A 15833-nucleotide genomic window follows, 5' to 3' on the forward strand; every position below is an offset into this window, starting at 1 on the left:
TCAGCAGTGCACAAATTTGTTCCTGAAAATATTTTTTTTAACATGAGCATAAATTGTTCATCTATGTGGTGGGGTGTTAACTGAAAGTTTAAGTTGATAAATTGTAGAGGGTCTTTCATGACTGTTCAGTCTGTGGCATAAGTAATTTTAGGAAGTTTAGTTTACACCATGAAAGAAGGAATGGGTGGTATTAAGGAATGATTTGGAGAACATTTTATCACAGCGTGGAGTTTTCAGAATACAACAGGCTAGACATGAGTCTGTTGCTTAGCTGAGCCATATAGACTAAAATTTAATGGTGATGAGACCATGTCAGACACTGGGGTTATGAGACTATGCCAGACACTGGGATGATGAGACCATGTCAGACACTGGGGTCATGAGACCATGTCAGACCCTGGGGTGATGAGACTATATCAGACACTGGGATGATGAGACTATATCAAACACTGGGATGATGAGACCATGTCAGACACTGGGATGATGAGACTATATCAAACACTGGGATGATGAGACCATGTCAGACACTGGGATGATGAGACTATATCAAACACTGGGATGATGAGATCATGTCAGACACTGGGGTGATGAGACCATGTCAGGCATTGTAGGTGAGCTGGAGCAATGTTAGAGAGGATATTTAAAGGATATTTAAAGGATAATTTAGTGAGCAGATTTGGTGTGGCCTATGTTACTGTTATGAGAAGCAACTAAAATGTGAGCACTGTTTGACAAATTGTCTATATATTTTGAAGATGAAGTTCACAGGAGAAATGCAATCCTTTGCATTTTCTCAAGATGGTGTGAAGACTGAAAATTTCAAGTTATTATTCAGTTTGTAAATATGTTTGCTCTTCTTGTTACATATTTTTCTATAGATAAGCAAATGTTGCTATTAATAAGTTATGTACTAAATAAAGTACAAAGGTTGAAAAATGCAATGAGTTTATGAGATCATCTTTCATTTTTAGTTAGCCAATGACTGTTTAACCATGTCAGACACTGGGATGATGAGACTATATCAAACACTGGGATGATGAGACCATGTCAGACACTGGGATGATGAGACTATATCAAACACTGGGATGATGAGATCATGTCAGACACTGGGGTGATGAGACCATGTCAGGCATTGTAGGTGAGCTGGAGCAATGTTAGAGAGGATATTTAAAGGATATTTAAAGGATAATTTAGTGAGCAGATTTGGTGTGGCCTATGTTACTGTTATGAGAAGCAACTAAAATGTGAGCACTGTTTGACACATTGTCTATATATTTTGAAGATGAAGTTCACAGGAGAAATGCAATCCTTTGCATTTTCTCAAGATGGTGTGAAGACTGAAAATTTCAAGTTATTATTCAGTTTGTAAATATGTTTGCTCTTCTTGTTACATATTTTTCTATAGATAAGCAAATGTTGCTATTAATAAGTTATGTACTAAATAAAGTACAAAGGTTGAAAAATGCAATGAGTTTATGAGATCATCTTTCATTTTTAGTTAGCCAATGACTGTTTAACAGGTTCTTGAGTTTCATCCATGAGTTATAAGACATAGTGGTTCTGGTTGTTCTTTCCTTGAATGACAATAGCTCTAGATGACAAACTTCAGTTGCAAAGTTGAGAAATTATTTTATTGATGGAGTTGATTCACTTTTCCAATTTGTTGTGCTCACTTTTCTTGCAATTGAAAGTAGACTATTTTTAATACATGAAGGAATCGGGGTACTGCATAACATTAATGATTTATTTAATGCAAAATTATCATTGAAGATTGCTTGTAAAAAGGAATTAATATCATTCAAAAATGGTTAAATTACAATACATTCATAAATCATATGTTGCCAAACTGCTTTGATATTTAACTTACATCTTCAGCACCCAACCTTGTTTTTAGACATTGACTCAACTTTATGCTGTGTTATGAATGCTTTATGCATAAATTCCAGGAAAACAGTCTCCATTTCAAGGATGATGTAGTTCTTCAGAGAATGATAAAGTAATTTTTTCATCTTCACTTGAGTAATAATTATTAACAGATTTAATCCCAGTAATTATTCTTATCTTTGTGCCCTTTTGATTCCACAGTAAAAAGCTTCAGGCAGGTTCAAAGTTTTCGGCAGTCAGGTATTAAGTAATTGACTCATACTGTCTCCATCTTCTTTTTCAGGAATCCAGTAAAGCCTGATGTTATTCCTTCTAGGTATGTTCTCTAAGTCTTCTGTTTTGCCCTAGAATAAGTTGTTTTATTTCATAAGAAATTCAGTGTTGTTCTCATTTTCAAGTAATCTTCCATCAAAATCAGACATTGCCTCTGCTATACTCGAGATTTGTGATGATTGTTGTTTAAGAGAGTCACTCAGCACTTCAACTTGTTTTTACATTCCTCTTTGAAATTGTCCATTTTGCTTTCTAATTTATCTGTCTTTACAGGTAACTCACTGATGTTATTTAGTATAGCCTGTATATCTTTTATCATAGTACTGTCCTATACATTGGACTTAGTGGCGGATTCTCAGGCAATTAGTTCTTTCTAGTTTTCTTGACAGGAAAAAGCAATTAAAAGAGTTTCAGACTTGTTATTTTTTGTAGTAAACCTTTTAGCAGATGGTCAGCTATAAATCCATCAAGTTTTGCAATGTTCTATTTGAGAGATGTTAAAATGATGCAGAGCTAAAGACAGTGGTGTTAACTGCTCGCCATCTTGACCACGCCCCCACAGGCAGGATTTTGTAAAGCATTATGTAGCTGGGTTGTATAAACTGTGTTATATTTAACTACTATAAAAGTTCAGTAAGATGAATCTTATAAAAGATGAAGTCAAATTAATTGTGTGATATTTAAAACTGGAGAATTTATGATGATCACATTATATTGTAAAGATGTCATTTTTAAGACAAATAATAAGGCCGGTGTGTGTGACAGAAAAATGTCAACAAAACTGAAATGTAAGGTATATACAGTGTCATTGCAAGCAGTGCTTCAAAATATCATTGAAACCCGAGCAGTGAAGTAAGGACAACTAAGTATGAACTGATGAAGATGAAGTGTTTGGGATAGGTAGTAGGATGTATACTGCAGCATAGATAAAGACTGAGGGCATCAGAGCCAGGGCTGAGTCATGGTCAAATGGGGTCCTAGGCAAGGTAATGGACCAGCCCCCCTCAAAATACACCAATCACCTTTTACTTGGTCATCTGTCCTCAAGTATCATAGACAATGTTATTATTTTTCAGTGTACAGATTTTTTTTGTTCCTTCTATTTACAATGACCACAAAGATTAATGTTAATTTAAATTTTGCATTTCAAATTTAAACAATAAAAACAATGAGGGACATTTGTCAAACAAAACAAAAAGATGCTCATGCTAAAAGCAAACTTAGAATGAGAAATGTAAGCTGCTAATCTCTTGAAACTCACTTTTGTTTAAATTATTTCTCCCAAATTATGAGGTCCTGTAATTTTTGTAATGTTTTCTAAAATATTAAAAGGGATCAGAAGCTGTCAACATGGTCAGATTTGTTCAAAGAAAATGCACTTTTTAATGAGACCTTAAATATCTGCAAGAGTGAACAGTTCAAGCTGAGCATTGGGCCTACTCTGTGAGTATACTTGCATACCAACCACTACATCTGCAAAAGTTCTGATGACTACACCTAAAAAAGACACATCTGGATCTACAGAAATCATAAACCCAACAAAAGTAGAAGCTTAATACTTCTGCATAACATTGTTACACACCTCCCAATCAGTGATCACTGCAAACATACACAATCACCATGCCAGGGCAGTAGGAAACTGGATAGCAAGAATCTATCTAGGGTTAACAGTTCAAATGAAGATGACCATAAGACAGACAACTGTGATTTGGTAACCCACAAAACATCTTAATAATTGGTGACTTCATTGTACAAAAACTGGACACACATTCTCAGTGTATGTTGAAATGAGCTGGTAATGCCAGTATGACAATCTAGGACCAAAATTATGGACATCTCAAATATGTTATAAAGGATTCAGGCTAAATATGACATTGCCATTCTTCACATTAGCGTAAACATCTTGAATATGTAGGGCTACCGGATATGGTGGTGAAAGAAAAACACACCTGCTTAGGAAAATCCTTCTATCACCTCATTTAACCCATAAATATAATGAGAAATCAATACCTTTACTCAGTGAATAAAAACACGCTCTCATATATGGGGGATTCAGTGTCTGCCAGTTTGACTGAGATATAGGACTAGCCAGAGTGCTTTGTCTCTGATGGGCTTCACCTGTCTTTTGAGGGAGTACATGAACTGAAAAGGAAGTTTTCTATTCCTTTAGTATCTTTTTAGACTTCTAGATCTCCTCAAACTCCAAGGCAAAAAAGAGGTGAAGGTGTCTTTAATAAATACTAGAATTATCAACAAACCAACAAAAGGTGGTTTAGCACCTTATGAGTTTCAGTCTTGACAATTAATTCTACATGTATAGTACCATTCTATTAAAACAGAAAAACAGCTATATTTAAATAATAGAACTGTCATCCAAGGCTTCAGTGACAAAGATCCAAATAAAATAAGAGTTGGTAAACCAAGACAAAACAGAGTATCAACTCCATTCATCAGCAAGTACAGATCTAGCTAAAATCCCCAGCAAATATTGCTAAACCAGAATTCATAATTATAGCATAGTGTCCAGTGAGGCTGAGTATGCATCAGGGATCAGCTCTAAATCCACTGCTGTTCATACTGCTGTTGGACTGCATTAGCAAACAGGATGGATGGGGACAGATTAGCTAAGTTGTTGTATGCAGATGATGTGGCATTACAGGCAGACTCTGAGCAAAAACTTCGGCAAAGAATAGGGGAATGGAATGCAAAACTGAAGGCACATGGGATGAAACTGAGTACAGATAAGACAGTTGCCATGGCAACAAATGGAAACGAGAAGAAGATGAAAATTGAGGTAGGAGGGAAAATAGTGTAAGAGGTTAATAGCTTCAAGTATCTGGGATTGGTGGATGAAGAGAAGGGAAGTCTGATGAGGAGGTCAAAGCTAGAGTCAGAGGGACTGCACTCAGCTGGCACAGAATGTTAATGTTAGATTGTGACAGATGAATGCCAAAGAAGCTGAAAAGTAATGTGTACAAAGCAATGCTTACAATCATTACATCTGCATAGTACAGAAATTGAGCAGTTGAAAAAACTAGAGGTGAAGGAGATGAAGTGCCTGAAACTGGTAGCAGGATGCACATTGTGAGACAAAGAAATGAGAAAATCAGAGCAGAAGCCATAGTTCCAATTGCAAAAAGGTCAAAGAGGATAGATTACAGTGATTCAGGCACATGTACAGGAAAGCCGAAAATGAGTTGGCAAAAATGATTTGGGAAAGACAGGAAAAAGGCAATAGGAATTGAGAATGATCAGCAAAAAGATGGATGGGTTGTGTGGGAGAAAAAGCGCAACCATCAAACATGCTTGTCAAAGAACTTGGAGAGTGGTACTGAATTGAGATAAAGAGAAATGTTAATAGTTTGCACATCCCCTGATCTAATGTAGAAAATTGGCAAAAGGAGTTGATGATAATAATGATAAGTTATGTAGGCCTCATCATTTTATTTAAGTTGTTACTTCCTTAGTTGTTTGGCTCATAGCTTCAAAGGGTCTTTAGACCAGTCCACTTACCCAGTTAACAAATTCAAATGAATAAAATGAATACCCTTGTAAACTCCAAACTGAAACCTAAGATAAAGAAACAAACCAGGCTTAATTTCAACATTTCCACAGCTGTTATAGTAGCTTCTCTTTTACAGGCAATAGAGCAACCGACCAAAACCTATTCACCATATTCCAAGAGCAGTGCACTCAACACACACATGCATATATTTAAACAGGCTCCGACAAACCACCTAAAGCCAGATCTAGTACTAGGCAACATAGGCAGCTGCCTAGGGCCTGTGTTTGTAGGCAGGGTATGTTGGTTGGGGGGGGGCTGGGAAAAATAAAAATCTTCCATATATAACACAAGCCTGAAAACTTCTGTATACACAGCAGGTCTTTAGGAGCTTGTGGGAAACTTCTGTAAAAGAACAACAAGCCCCGGAAACCTCAGCAGTAGGACAAATGCTCTAATGTAAACCATGGGAGATTTGATTTAGGGAGTGAGATATCAGAGCCACCAAATGGAGATGCTGAACTAGAGATTTAGAACCGAGTGAGAAATTGTACAGCAACTAGAACATGGTGTTCATGAGCCATAAAACAGTGAGTGCAGCAAGACAGGTCTGTGTGTAATGCTTCAGTTAGTAGAGCTGATAGTTAAGTGACTTTGCTCATAGTCAAACCCTGAACCTTGACTATTAGTAAGCAAGTGCCTTAGACTTTCACACCAACTGCCAGGTCTCCTTTAATTTAATTTTTGTTGTTGTTTGTTTTTTGTAAATCACTGAGGATTACAGTCTACCAATGTCAGTCATAAAATTATGTAGACATGTTGTTCAGTATCAGTGGTGCAACAAGTAGCATGCTTGCTTTTGTAAAGAAAGTTGTGGGTTCTCTTCCCACACCAGGTAGGTTCACAGTTGATGTTACTGTACAACATAAGGAGAAGGGGTGCTGCAGTCCTGAGTGTATTTTTCCTTGGATGACATGTCTAGTAACTATTAACCTGTTGTCAGTTTGCCAGCGATTCCCTATTGCATACTACCAGTACACTTACCTATTTAATGTAACATAGCCAATGTATTCTGCAGGGGCAGCAAGCACTGAATTTGTAGATGAAGCACTGAAATGCAAAGTTGTTGCCAGTAGCAACATCTTCATTAGTTACAGATCTCTTTAATGTGGAATTAATCAAATCACTTTTACCTGTGCAGAGACTATGCATATTGACTGTTATTTGTGGATTATAATGACAGCAGTTAGAGTGGCTTTTTATGGTTGGAATGCTGTAAAATGGGTAGCACTGTCATTATTGGTTCATATGTTTTGCTTCACTGTTTACTGGAAAAATGTTCTAAACTACAAATTTAAAACACACTCCAACATGAGCTACTGTATTAAACAAAGAATATAATTTAATGCAATCAAGAAGGTGAATAAAAAAAAACATGCATTTATGCATGGTCCTAAAATGTGTACAGGGGGTGCAAGGTTTGAAAACAGTCCAAAGGTACACTTAATCCATCACTGTCCAGATGCATTGTCTAAGAATGCAATGCAGTTTCAATGAATGTAACTTTCAAGGGCAGAGAAGTTTACTGTTGCTCATGCTAAGTCTGAATTATTCTGAGACTGTATTGTTTTGCTTAGCAAATGGCTATCAATGTCTGTGCTATAAAATTTGAAATACAAGTTTTAAATTAAATCCAAATAAAAGTAATCATTGTAGAAGTAAAGATGAAAATAGTATGCAGACTGACATGTTTGAAAAGTGTTTTATGGTAATGGGGGGGGGGGCAAGTAATGGAATGCTGAAATGGCTGCTTAGAAGGGATGTGTAGGGGGTCTTGATCCATTACCCTGCCTAGTGCCCCATTTGATCATGATGTAGCTCTGAAACCAGTTACAAGTCAGCAACGGCCAAACACAGACACCTTCAAGTTCAAAGCATAATAGATAATAGACAGACAATCCATATGAATTTTAATCAGCACATCCAATGCCTAAACAGTTATGTGTTAAATAAAGATGGATTTTATATTTCTTTATAGTGCATACTATGTAAATATGGTATAAATGTCTGTATGCCATTATTTTGTTGGCTGTCTTTAAATTGTACATTATTCTCATCATGAGCAGTTTATTTATTTGATGTGCCTTTAACCTTGTAAACATTTCCTGAATACCACTGACTCTAAACTGTATGCCTTTGACATCTATTTGCATTTGTTTTTATGTATACATACATACAGACTGAGATGTAGGACTAGCCAGAGTGCTTTGTCTCTGATGGGCTTCACCTGTTTTTTGAGGGAGTACATGAACTAAATAGGAAGTTTTCCATCCCTTTAGTATCTTTTTAGACTTCTTCTAGATCTCCTCAAACCCCAAGGCAAAAAAGAGGTGAAGGCATCTTTAATAAATACTAGAATTTTCAACAAACAAAAAAAGGTGGTTTAGCTAAAAACACACTTTTTCCCAGTCAAAAAATCAGAGACCTGTCCTAGTTCTGAGAAGAGTGATAGAGCCTTGACTATAGACAACCAGACTTCAAATAGTGTCTGAGGTGCTGGATGATCCTGACAGGTAAAGGTAGACATGTGTAACCATTTGAATGCTGGAAACTGCTAGAGCAAGTCTTGAAACATGGAGACTGAATGCCCCCCCGCACACACACACACATTAAAAGAGGTTTTAAGAAGAGTGATTTTCGAGATTTGCTCTTTTCTGAGTTTTCTTTTTTTTTTCGGCTTTTCTGCACTTGGCATTTTGCATGCTGACATTTCAATAGTGTGCTGTAGGAGTGACTAGTTCATATTAGCTTGGCCATTATAGTGAAGAAAAGTGTTTTCTGGTCAGCCCATCACCACTATGGAAAAAAGGCTTAGATGACACTTTGGTCAGCCAGTCATCACCAAGCAAACAGAGGCTTATGTGACCCTCTGGGCAGCCGATCACCACCAGGCAAGAGAAAGCTTGCACTGCAATGAAAAGGCAAGACCAAGGATGCAGACATGACAGTCGAAGCTGGTAATGGTAACCCATATTAGCATGCCTGTGGAGGCATGCAGACACATGAAAAGGAGGTAGTACAACCTGTGATGATGTGAGTGGTCACATCTTATTTATTTATTTACTTAATTACTATTTGGTAACCAGGTAGGTGGAGTGGTCCATAGACCCTTTTAGGCATGACCCGAGCTCAGAAGCAACAAACAGTGAGAGCAAACTAAAGTTACATACTTCAAATATGTTAGTGTTAAGTTTACATAGTTGCAAAACCTTTGCAAATTCATATACAGTTATGATACAATTTTCTAAAACAGTATGTTATACAGCTCTTATGCATTTTTAATAAACAAGTAGGCTAACATTTGGTTCTATCAGTTTACATGACCTGCAACACAGTCTGGCTACATGAAATTGTTTCTTAAAGGTTAGAATTGAATTTTCTTGAGAAAAAAATATGCCGGAAGATCCACTGTCAGCTGCCAAGGACAATGTCAAGGCCTCAACAGAAATGCTGGCATTGCTGAGGTGTTGGCAATAACGCAAATTACCTCCAGTTAATTTTTTTTTGGTATCTACATGTCACTTTGTGAAAAACCTAGAAGGAAAACTAAAAAAAAATCACTTACCTTATATGCTGATTGCACCCTACTATGTAATGAAATTCATGCAAATAAAGTATATTAAGGGTGAGAAGAGATGTAGTAATACTGATTATCTGAAGAATTTAAAACAGAACAACTTAAATTTAATGCAGAAATGTAAAATAATGCATCTACAATGGCAAACCAAAGGAAAGAAGTACACTTACATACTGGGTCTATATTAGATAATTGAAATCTACTTACCTCGAACCTGTATTCATCAACAGCGAAACAAAGAAACAAACTTCAACGAGCATCAAAAATGTTACTAGATTAAGTAATCACTTGGTCACTACAACACCACAACATACATTGCACTAAATCAGACCCACCAAAGTGGGGGGCTTTGCCCTCCCCCACAACCCCCAATGTGGGGGAGATGTACCCCCCACACCCCCTAATCATATATACCAACTCCAATATCACACTATGATGGGGAAAATGGTAAAGCTGTGGTGTTGGCCAATTGCTTCCTTAAATTGGAAAGCTTTCGTCATTTGCAGAAGTGAATTTCATTGTTTCAGTGTTACTGAATTCAGGTTAGAGATAAGTAGATTTTGATTATCTAATATAAGCCCTGCATACTGTAATAGCAGCAAAAAATGAGAACAGGTAACTGCATCAGGTGAACTAAATGTTAGTAAGCAGTACAAAAAATTAGGAAGTTAAGGTTGTGAAATACAGTTGGTATAGGAAATTAAATAACCAGTAGAGTCTTATGAGACTGCTGCAAAGACCCCATGCGGAGCATTATGTGCAGCTGCAAACACTGAAGTGTTTAAGATGAGAGTAAGTGATGCAGAATCGCATCAGAGAGCATACACAGACACAAAGAGACTGAAGGAGCTTAACACCTAATCTTCAGTAAAGGGGGCAGACTAAGAACAATGTATATTATTTTGCATTCTCCACAAGCTTTTGTCATCCAGCCTCAAATAGCCCTACATTTAATTACCCCATCCAGTGGAAGCACAGGTGTAAGGATCAGGGACTATACATTCATCATCCACAGCTGGTCGGAGTATTTACTATGCTGTAGCTCCTACCCGTGATACTTGGCAGGCTCTTTGATGGGGCAAGGCCTGCGGAACCATAATGTTGAGCATATGCTTTCAGTACTGCACACTGTCACATCTAGGAGGGCTCCAAAGGGTTAATCCTGCTATAGCTACCACCCGACCTCTTCTAAACAATACTCATGTACGGAACCCAATTGTCGTCCATCCCCTGGATGGACAAGCTGATACCAGCCACTCATTCCCATCCTCTACAGTCAGTTACTCCAGGGCCAAGCTCTCTGGAGTAACCTGTATTGCTGGAGAACTCTAATTTCTTCCTCTTTGTGACAAGACTGAACAACATAAATGTTCAATTACTTCAAGGGAATCCATAACGCTGAAGTAATTAGAATAGCAAACAATTAATATATAATATAAAGTCAACATGAGAACTGTGAGTACCACTTCATAACAAAAAGAGTGTTTTATGAGAACAGTAGAATAGCGTTTTTAGGATATGAGGTTTGTGACTCAGGGAAGACATGATAAATCATTATTTCCCACAAAGGGTGGAGGATGTTTGGAACTGCCTTCCTGAAGGCATATTAGCACCTTTTAGGAAGTCTGCCGCCCAGGGAAACTACCTTATTGATAGAACATCCCTAAAAGTAGACACAGAGGTCAGAGATTTGGGGACTCATGTACATAGTAACCTAGCTTTGGACCAACATGTTTCTAAGAAAGTACGAAAATCCTTCTATGTCACTCATTGTCTAGGTAAGAGCATGGCATCTTGGTCTAGGGAAGTCATTGTGCCACTGTACTCAGCTCTCCTGAGACCGACCTTTGAGTAGAAGGTCCCATTTGGTATGTAACCGATCAGGCATATCCAACAATTGGAATGTCCACATAGATTCCTCACAAAAAGAATACAGGATGTAAACACAATGTCCTATGCAGATCACCTCAAAGCCATTTCTCTATACTCTCTTTCTACAAACTGCTGAGAGGCAGTTTATGCCTGGCATACAAGGCATCTTTGCATCCACTCTGATGGACCTTATGCATATCCGCAATACCAAATGTAAGGATTTAGATTTTGTTTGTGATTTAAATAGGTCATGTTGGAGGGACAGGTATGTATCTCAAAAAAAAAAAACACCATTCTCTGGAATAGGCTTCCAATCTATGTATAACAGAGCCCTACCATAACCCTGTTCAAGTGCAACCTGGTCCAGTGGATGGAAAACTGGAAGTTCTCTCCTGGTTTAACACCTATGCTATGCCTCTGATGGACACCAACAGCCATTAAATCATGCCCTAACTAACATACATCCCATTAAAATAACCTTTAAGGTACAATAACTTGTGGGATACATTTGTGTTGCAAGGCTTAGAAAGGCCCCAATGGTTGTTATTGGCAAGGTCCATTACTCTGCACCCTGATAACAGACTCCCAAAGATGAGAAAGAGAAAGCAAGAATGCAAGAAAGATGGAGGTTAACAGAATTATATAAAATCAATATTTATATGCAGATTGCTATTTTCTTGTTATAATCATCACAGAAAATTTCTCCTAAATTTTTACATATAAGCAGTAATCAGTACTGACACGCTCCCATATCCTACAGACATAAGTCCATTAATAGCTAAGGTAATAACAGCATTGCTGCATCTTTTTTTATCTGGTATCCATGTGGGTTTACTAACATGTTAGTAAATTACCCAAAATTCTATATTTTTTGTAGTTGGGCACTACTGTTACTGATCCAGTAGATTTGTCCTGGAATATTTATGTCACAAACATCACACTAAGTCAGAGCTGTCACCACTCTTACATTTGCTGGACTCATGAGTGGTGCAATCAGTGTTTCCTCTGGCTAATTCCATTTAATCATGAATGGGGGTGGAGAAGATTTAGAGAACAAATGTTGTTCTTTATAGGTTCATACTAGGCTAATGACCACCAGAGTCTTCACAAGCCTACCTTTGCAGAGTTCCTTGGATGTCTATATGGTGGACTATGTTAGTAAAGAGGGTATCTAAGAGTTATGTGGGGGAGTATGTTAGTTGGGAATTAATTTGCTTACTGTCAGCCTCAGTCATCAAAGACATGGGGGCCAGGCTGTGGGTGAATGTGTAATCTCCCATCCAATGATCAAGGTTCAGGGTCAGGGATTAACTCTGCTTCATGTAGATGGGGAGCTTATTCCATAGTACAGGGATCCTTTGGGACACATATTGGTACCTCCAGCAGGTGATATGTATGTTGCAGACAAAGTTCGGGTCCTTGAAGCTAGTGTTTCGGGTGTTGTTTGCCTTTTAGATGGGCAAGAGATCCATCAGAACTGGATCCAATGATGCTTTATATGCTAGGCATAGATTGCCTCTCAGTAACCTGTAGGAGACTGAGTACAGAGATAAGACTTCAAGGTGATAGGTGTAGGACAGGGTATTCATACCATGGATTCCCCTGATGACGAACCTTTGAGGGTGTTCCAACTGTTGTAAGTGCCTGGCTAGGTACATGCCAAAGCAGGCATTGTACTCAATGAGAGTTCTGATAAGGGCTGAGAATAATGGTACTATTACTTCCTTGGACCTGGATGCCATACCTTTGCTTATGGGTTGGGTGACATGATTTTCTTACTATCTTGGCTACATGTTAGTCAAATGGCAGATTATTGGCTATATATGTCCTCAGACACCTAAGTATTGGGTCAAGTCTTATAGGTGTTTTATTTTGCTTGGGTCGATGCTTTCCCAAAGGGCAATCTAATGCAGTTCTATGCACTGAGATTTAAACTGTGGCTTTTACACCAGTCATTTGTTTGTGTTACACCCTCTTGTAGGATGTTGGTGTCTTGATCGGAATCTATGATAGCTCCCAATGTACAGTTACTTGTGAACTTGTTGAGCCAGAGGCCTTTGATGTTAGCCCTGGGGTACTCCACTGGTGACCTGTCTCTTGGTGGAGGTGGTCTCACTGATCCTCGTTTCTTGGGTTCTATCAGTGAGCCACAGCTGGCAATCCAGTGAGTTATGTAGGGATTTACACCTGGTTCTGAGAGTTTTCCAACAATACCTGAGTGGGGTATAGGTGGTACCCACCATTTTCCCCTCATCCATAGCCATGGTGACCCTCTTGAAGACGTCTATCAGGTTAGGTAAGCAAGACCTTCCCTTATCAAAGCCAAACTGGGATGGGCCCAGTATCTGTAGGTTGCCAATGTCCTTGTTGATCATTTTCATGATAATTTATTCCATGGCTTTACATATTAACCTTGTCAGACTGCTGGGTCTGTAGTTCCCAGGGTCAGTTAATGGCCCACCCTTATGAGGATGGATGAATGTTGTGTCCCTCCATTCACCTGGCACATAACCTGTTTTGAGGCTGTAGTTGAAGTATGCCTCAAGTGGTCCTGCTATGTCATGTTTTAGGCTAGCTAGAAGGCAACAGAGAATATTACTGGGGCCCATTGAAGCACTGTTTTTGGCCTTAGTGATCACCTTCAAGACCTGCTCCTTGTTGATAGTTGGGAGGATATGCTTGAAGGGATTTCCCAGGGGATAGTGGGGAGAGGGAGTAGGAGGTGAAGTTAGAGCTGAATTTATCAGCCACTAGATTTGCTATGTCATCCTCATCAGTTAAGGCTGTGCCATTTACCAGCAGATTTGCACACTGCTGACTATTACCTTTAAGGTTCCTGACATCGCTGAAAAAGGTGTTGTGATTGTCTTTACACTGGGAGGCTATCCTGACCTGGTAATTGGCCTTGTTGGACTTTATTAGACCTCTTAGTTTCTTGCTTGGTTGAACCAGAGAGCTTGTTTCGGTGAGAGTTGCTCATTCTGATTTTGTCCATGACTTTGTTTTTTAGTTATATACCTTGTTAAGTTAAGGATTCCACCAGTGGCATTTGTTTTTGGTGTTAGATCTAGGCTTACTTCTGGTAGGTGCAACAGCCTCAGTGCAGCCATTTACATGTCTGTATAGGTAGGTGTGTTATCATGGTTTGGGGGAGCCGTGTAGTTAGGTTTAGTATAATTCCAAACTGTTACAGATTTAGTTGGGTTTTCTGGGATGATGTTTTGGGGTCTAATTTCACCAATGAGGATGTGACATGGGGGGGGGGTAGTGATGCAACATTCTTCCATGTTATTAAGTAGTAGGTATAATATGTTTGATCTTCTGGTTGGAGAGTGCAATATCCAGTGAATGGTGTTTGTGTTGATAAAGTCCAGGAAACATTGAGCCTGTGAGTTAGTACATTTCCCAGTCTATAGAGAGGTAAAACACAAAAAAATAAATAAATAAAATGAGGCCAAGGACTACACCACAAGTAAATTTATTAAGCACTTTCATCCAATAATACACAGGACTTTAACAGAATACAAATAAAACCAGACAGCCACATGAAATACCATTTCTATCAACCTGATTGGTCCAACAATTAACCCTGAACTTCCTATTAAAAAGATACCACTTAAAAAATCTATAAAAATATTACACAAAATGTTTAATAAAAGAACAAACTATATTTTCTACACACAAATAAACACAAATAAAAATAAATAAATAGTGGTGATATAAATATGAATGTAAAACTGTATTAAATATATATGGGAAGATGTATAACCATCCTAGAATTCCCTAAATGGGAAGCTTAGATTTCAGCAGCAGCTTTAATTTTAACAAACTACTAATGGAACACTGGTCATTCAACCCTGGAAAAACCATTGCATTAGTTCTTAATTGCCACTATAGTTCTCTAAGTTCTAAGAACTCATTTATAGATCCACACCTCTGGTCATGCTCTACATGGTCAATGATAATAAATTTAAAAATGGTTTACCCTTACAAGGTTTACCTTTACAAGGTCACAAATAAAATATGCAACCCAACAAATATCCAACTCACATGGTCGGAAACTGCACTTTCAAATGCTGAAAACAGTGAAAGTGCTGCACAATGAATTCAACACTCCAGGAATGTCGAATGTTTTTGAAACACCCAACATTTCCACATGTCTCCAAACACCATCATGCAGTGAAAGTGCTGCACAATGAATTTGATGTTCCAGGACTGTCGAATGTTTTCAAAACACCAGACATTTCTGGATGTCTCCAAACACCTTCATGCAGGGGGGCAAGCCCCCCTGCACCCCCATGTGGGGGGGTTGTGCCCCCACACCTCCTGCTAATTTAATATACTAATTCCAAGATTGCAGTACAGTGATGGATGGGGTACATGTTCCGATCCCCACTATAGTGCGATCTCCACTCAGAATGCCAAATTCACATGAGCGAATGCTGGCATTCGCTCAATTGTGAATTTAGCAATTTGGTGTCGTCATTCTGAATTTTTCAAATCATCCTTTCGCACATCTGCCTTCACAGATGTGTGCTTCAACCATATGAAGGTAAACCTTTAAAAACATGTTGTTCATTCCTTTCAAGATGTATATAGGTTCATAGGTTCATAGGTTCATACTAGGCTATCTGCCCTAGGGCATTTATAAGCCTAGCCAGAGTG

The sequence above is a fragment of the Protopterus annectens genome, chromosome 1.part1 (assembly GCF_019279795.1).
Source record: "Protopterus annectens isolate FY-2018-M chromosome 1.part1, PAN1.0, whole genome shotgun sequence".
Lineage (NCBI taxonomy): Eukaryota > Metazoa > Chordata > Ceratodontiformes > Protopteridae > Protopterus > Protopterus annectens.